The sequence below is a fragment of the Eptesicus fuscus genome, chromosome 15 (genome assembly GCF_027574615.1).
Source record: "Eptesicus fuscus isolate TK198812 chromosome 15, DD_ASM_mEF_20220401, whole genome shotgun sequence".
Classification (NCBI taxonomy): Eukaryota; Metazoa; Chordata; class Mammalia; order Chiroptera; family Vespertilionidae; genus Eptesicus; species Eptesicus fuscus.
This window is the reverse complement of record NC_072487.1, coordinates 50,791,713-50,797,515: the sequence shown is the minus strand read 5'-3', so window position 1 is coordinate 50,797,515 and position 5,803 is coordinate 50,791,713. Positions and strand designations below refer to the sequence as shown.

Here is a 5,803-nt window from a genome sequence, read left to right as displayed (position 1 = left end):
ATGGGGAACCACAGGGAAGCAGGTGGGTGGCGGTGGGGCAGGACTGGGGACTGCCAAGCGGGCTGAATGGCTGACCTCTTGGTCCCTCCCCCTAGCCCGCAGGCTCCGATGGATCAATGATGGTGAGCAGGGGAACTGAGGTAGGTGGTGGGAGGACCAAGCTGGCTGTCAGGCCGTTTGGATCCCCAGCTCATCCCTGGCTGCTTGGGGGCTCAGGCCGGTGGGAAAGTGGGCGTCGGCGACTTCACCTCCATCCGCGTGCACTGGGCCGGTCACTGATGGAACGCGCTGCCCACTTGTGGCTGCTCACGCGGGCACCACCTTAGCCGCTGCTATTGGGGCTTGTGGCACTGACAGAAGCTACGGGGCATGCCTGTGACCTACCTGGCCTGGCAGTGGAGGCGGTGTTGGGCCTGGGGACTGGCAAATGGGCAGAAGATGGCCCGGATCGCAGGCTAGGCCTAGGGACCCTACCCACATGATTTGGTGCGCTGGGCCTCTAGTAAAAGTATAATTAACCACAATGAGTTCAAAGTTCATTTCTGTTCCCCACAAACTAAGTGCAAAACCAAGGGGTTGGTTTTCCCTGGAGGCTCAGGATCTGTCCCATGTCTCTCATGGATGATCATTAGCTTGTAGACACATAACTCCAATCTCTTCTTCTTTCTACACATGGTCCTTCACATCTCTGTGTCTATCATCTTCAACTGAGTGAAACAGTGACCTACATACAGGTCTGCTATAGGATTACCTTAGAAAAAGCCAGAATTGTCCTATCTCAGCAAATCATTTGAATCTATTCCAACAAATGAACTCAACTCTCCAGAATTTCTTACCATAAAGCATGACCAAAATCATTTTGACCTGAAAAATGTTAAAGGGACTCATTGCGTTATCTTCAGCTCATTCTTTTTTTTTTAGTTACTTTATTGATTAAGGTATCACATATTTGTCATCAACCCCATCCCCCATTCCCACCCCAAACCCCCCCACATGCATGCCCCCATCCCCCGTTGTCCGTGATCACTGGTTAGGCTCATATGCAAGCACACAAGTCCTTTGGTTGATATATCTCCCTTGTCCCCACCCTCCCCTACCTTCCCTCTGAGGTCTGACAATCTGATCAATGCTGTTCTTGTTCTTCAGTCTATGTTGTTCATCTTTTCCTCTAGATGAATGAGCTCATGTGATACTAGGAATACACTTACAGGAATTGAAAATGAGACAAGCAATAATGGTTATGCTGAGAGGCAAATGAATCAGTCTATAGTGAGTTTCTTTCTGGGGCAACTGTTCTTTTGAGTCCCGATTTCTATGTCCAACAGTTGTTTATGTGTACATAACAGCAATGATATTTCAGTTCTGGATGGTGGGCAAATGGTGGTAATGCAGGTCCAACCCTCTCTGGTTTGGTCCTGGGCAAACTGCAGTGACGCACATCTGCTGACTGTTAGTATGGCAAGGCATGGTCAGCGTCTTCCATCTCTGGACTGTTTCTCTTCTGACTTCATGGCTGGAGCACTCCTGTCAATTCCTCTCTGTTGCAGGAATCCACATGGTCTCGGAGTTGTTTCCTAAAATATACAAACATATTCTTGACCAAAAGTTAATAAAGGAATATTTTCCATAAATTTGACTTGCGATCCTTTTTCATTTTTTTGCCCAAACGATTTTCCTTTGGCTTGTTTTGACACCATGTATGTTTTACCTGGGTGTCTTGCTGTTAGCATTACAAATGAAAGTTAATTTTCTAAAGTAAAAATTTTCTAGCTGTAATTTATTTACAGGCTATTTTTCCTTACATGATATTCTTCTATCCCCCCTTTTTTGGTTTAAATATTGGGAGGCTTTTGGAAATTTTATGCTGTAGTCTTGATAGCTTTTAAATTTTACTTTTTTGCACTAAAATGTGACTGCTTTAGGTTCATTATATGTTACGCAATTTTACCATGAGATGAACTACCAATAAAAATTTTAGTTAACACTTTAGGAACAGCTTTTTTGTCCAGTACAATTGATTTTTCTAGAGTATTTGCTTATTTTGATTGGCCAGTTTAAATTAGTCTGAAAACTTGACTACTATTTTACTGTCAAATTTAGTACTCTAACAACCATCTTGTTTTACCCTGTAATTATTAGTGGAGAGGATTATTTGCCGTCTTGAGTAGGCCCTGAGCATTCCTGGTGCTAGGCTGGATTTAGATATCATAGACCCCAGTTCCCCGGATCATGGGTGCAAGACATCTCCATCAAGTCTTGTTGCAGTGAGAGGGCATCTGCTGTCGGCCAAGTCTCTGTTACCTGGGTCCCGATTTGAGCTGGGCATGTGAAGCTGATTTTCAGCTCATTCTTCAGCCAAAGATAAACCTTAGCTTTGTGTAACACACCTAAAGGCATGTGTTCTCGCAAATTGTTGTAGCACAGCTTCCTAATATACTTTTGAAAATAACTGAAAGTTAACTAGGAAACGTACCATCAGATAAGGAAGCAATTAGCACTGTTGTTTTTGACAGGGGGATGAGTAAATGGGAACAAACCTGCAACCTGTGTTTCAGATGTACAGTTTGATTCATGATGGTTCCTTTGTTGAATCAAATGTAATGAATCTTGAAAAAAACATGGAAAGTGAAAGAAACCAGGGAAAAGGGCACATACTGTATGCTTCTATTTATGTAAAATGTCAAAAGCAAATCCATAAACACAAAGTAAATTAGTGGTTGACTGGAGCTGAGGGGTAGGAGGGTTGGGGTGACAGCTCAGGAGTGGGGGGTTTTCTTTGGAGGATAATGATAACATTCTGAAATGGTGGTGATAGCAGCACAATTCTGTGAGCTTACTGAAAGCTTTGAATATACTGGCTTTGAATATAGTGGGTGAGTTGTATGGTGTATGAATTACCTCTTAAAGCTGTTTTTTAAAAAAACAAAAAACATGGCATATACCCACCAGAATGTCATAATTAAAAAGATTAACACCTTTCCGTGCTACCCTGAGTGGGACCCAGACAGCCTTGTTCTCGATGCCCACATAACTTAAAGGGAAACTTCCACAATGTCTGGAGCCCCGATGTCCTGCAAATGAAGGATGAGGATGTCCTCAAATTCCTTGCAGCAGGAACCCACTTACGTGGCACCAAACCTTGACTTCCAAATAGAACAGTCCGTCTACAAAAGGAAGAAGAGAATCTGGGAGGAGCTTCTGCTGGCAGCTTCTGCCATTGTTGCCACTGAAAACCCAGCTGATGCCAAAGCCGTATCGTCCAGCGAGCTGTGCTGAAGTTTACTGGGGCCACTGCTATTGCTGGACACTTCACTCCCAGACCTTCATCAACCAGATCCAGGCAGCCCTCCAGGAGGCGAGACTCCTGGTGGTTACTGCTCCCAGGCTGCCCACCAGCCTCACAGAGGCGTCTTGTGTCAACCTGCCTACCCCTGCTCTGTGCATCACAGACTCTCCTCTGCACTCTGTGGACATCGCCATCCCTTGCAGCAACAAGGGGGCTCACCCAGGGGTCTGAGGTGACCCAGGAAGTTCTGTGCACATGTGGCACCATCTCCCCTGAGCAGCCATGGGAGGTCATGCCTGATGTCTGCTTTGACAGGGAGAGCAGGCCGCTGCTGAAAAGGCCGTGACCAAGGAGGCATCTCAGGCTGAATGGACTGCTCCCGAGCTCACTACTGCTCAGCTGAGGTCGCAGGCTGGCCTGGAGGCGCAGGTGCCCGCTGTGCCTGTCCAGTTTCCTGCTGAAGCCTGGAGTGCTCAGCCGCCACTGAAGACTGGGCTGCAGCCCCCACTGCTCAGGCCACTGCATGGGTGGGAACAACCACTGAGTGGTCCTAAGCTGTTCTTCCACAGACTCTTAAACAGAATGGAAATAAGATTGTCGAAAAATAAAGTTTCTTAAAAAAAAAGGCCCATTGGGCGTGGCTCAGTATGCCGGGGTTATGGGCTCGATCCCCAGTGGGGGGTGTGCAGGAGACAGCCAATCAATGATTCTCTCTCATCGTTGATGTTCTCTCCTCCCTTCCTCTCTGAAATCAATAAAAAATAAAATTTAAAAAAATGATTAATAATACCATGTGTTGGTGAGGATATGAAGCAACTGGAGTTCTCAGACCCTTGATGGGAATATAATTTGGAGCCACCAACTTAGAAACGTGCTAGACATTATCTACTAAAGTTAAGCATCCCTGTAACCCAGTAATTCCTAGGTACATACCCAACAGAAATGTATGCACCTAAAGGCATGTACGAGAAGGGTCATAGCACACGATACAGCCCCAACTGGAACCAACCCAAAGTTTTATCAACTATTAAGTTGATAAATTACAGTTACATTTTACAGTGGTGTTTTATACAGCAAAGAGAAGGAACTAAACTCCCCAAAGCAACATGGGCAAATCTCAACAAATATATTGAATAAGACACAAAAGATTATTCCATGCTGATTATTCCAATTACAGGAAGTTCAAAAACAAGTAAAATGGGCCTATGTTATGTGATGGCATGGTAGTGATTACCCCTGGCAGGAACTAGAGTAACTGAAAGGAGCAGAGGGACAAGGGGGCATCTCAGCTGTCAGTCATTTCCTGTTGACCTATATGCTTCATTATACAAGTGGTTCAGTTTGAGAAGTGCATTGTGCTCTATACTTACACTCCATGACCCATTTGAAAGAACTACAGCTATGCAAAATATGAATCTTTGTCATCTTAAGTGAGCCATACCAGGTACATCGATATCCCCAACGTTGCATCGCACAAAACCTAAGCAAACTTCCTAAATCAAACACATCCCTCATCCGAAAATATGTTTTAAACTTGTTTTTTAAGTTAGAGTGAGAGCAGCAATACTTTTTCTAGAAAATTGCCTTCATGCTGCTAACCGGTAAGTATTTGCACATGCCATCCACACCAGGGGGCACTGTTGTACAAAACCAAGTTTCAAATAGAAGCCTTTGATGTACAGGTGGATTGATGGGGATTATAAACGTCCAAAATGTGCTTGAATGTTTTTACTTGCAGAAAGTGTACATACGGAAGCCTGTTTCTCAGAACAGTACAGGATCACTACAGCTCAGAGACTCATTCCTCCCTGCGCAATGTTGTATTTATTCCTTACTGAGTGGGACTTCTAACAGTTTAAGTGGTTTTTGAATGTTTAAACTGTTTTCTCCTCCCTCCCTCCCTCCCTCCCTCCCTCTCTCCCTCCCTCCCTCCCTCCCTCCCTCCCTTCCTCCCTCCCTCCTCCCTCCCTCCCTGCTCTCTCTTTCTTTCATTCCTGTTCTAAAATGCAACCGCCTGCTCTGGTTGGTGTGGCTCAGTTGGTTGAGCATCGTTCCATGCATGATTCAATTCCCAGTCAAGGCACATACCCAGGTTGTGGGTTCGATCCCCGGTGCATATGGGAGGCAACTGATCTGTGTTTCTCTCCCTCCAGCTCCCTCTCTCTAAAAACCAATAAAATGTTTAAAAATAAATAAAATGCAACTTCATTTAGCTTTAAAATGAAGTTCCCTCAATATTGATCAAGACCGATTCTTGCATCTGAGCTTGACCCTCAAGCCTCTTCCTCATACACACAGGTGCAGTGAGACTGGAGCTACTGTATCTGCCAAGACCTGCCCTACCAGCCACACGTTTACCAGTGGCTTCCTAAATGTCAAGTTGAATGACATGTTCCAGCCTTTGTCTTGCTGGACTTCTCTGTGGTATATGACACTGCTCATTTTTCTTCATTTCTGAAAGCTGTGTGCCTCTGGGTTTCCTGGTTGCTCTTCTCACTCCATCTCCTTGCTTCTCCC

General features: G+C 45.1%; 1 pseudogene; it reads left to right on the top strand.

Annotated features, from left to right (window-relative positions):
- Nucleotides 1-2,773: 2,773 nt before the first annotated feature.
- On the top strand, nucleotides 2,774-3,887 carry LOC129151633 (40S ribosomal protein SA-like; annotated as a pseudogene).
- The last annotated feature ends 1,916 nt before the right edge of the window (nucleotides 3,888-5,803 follow it).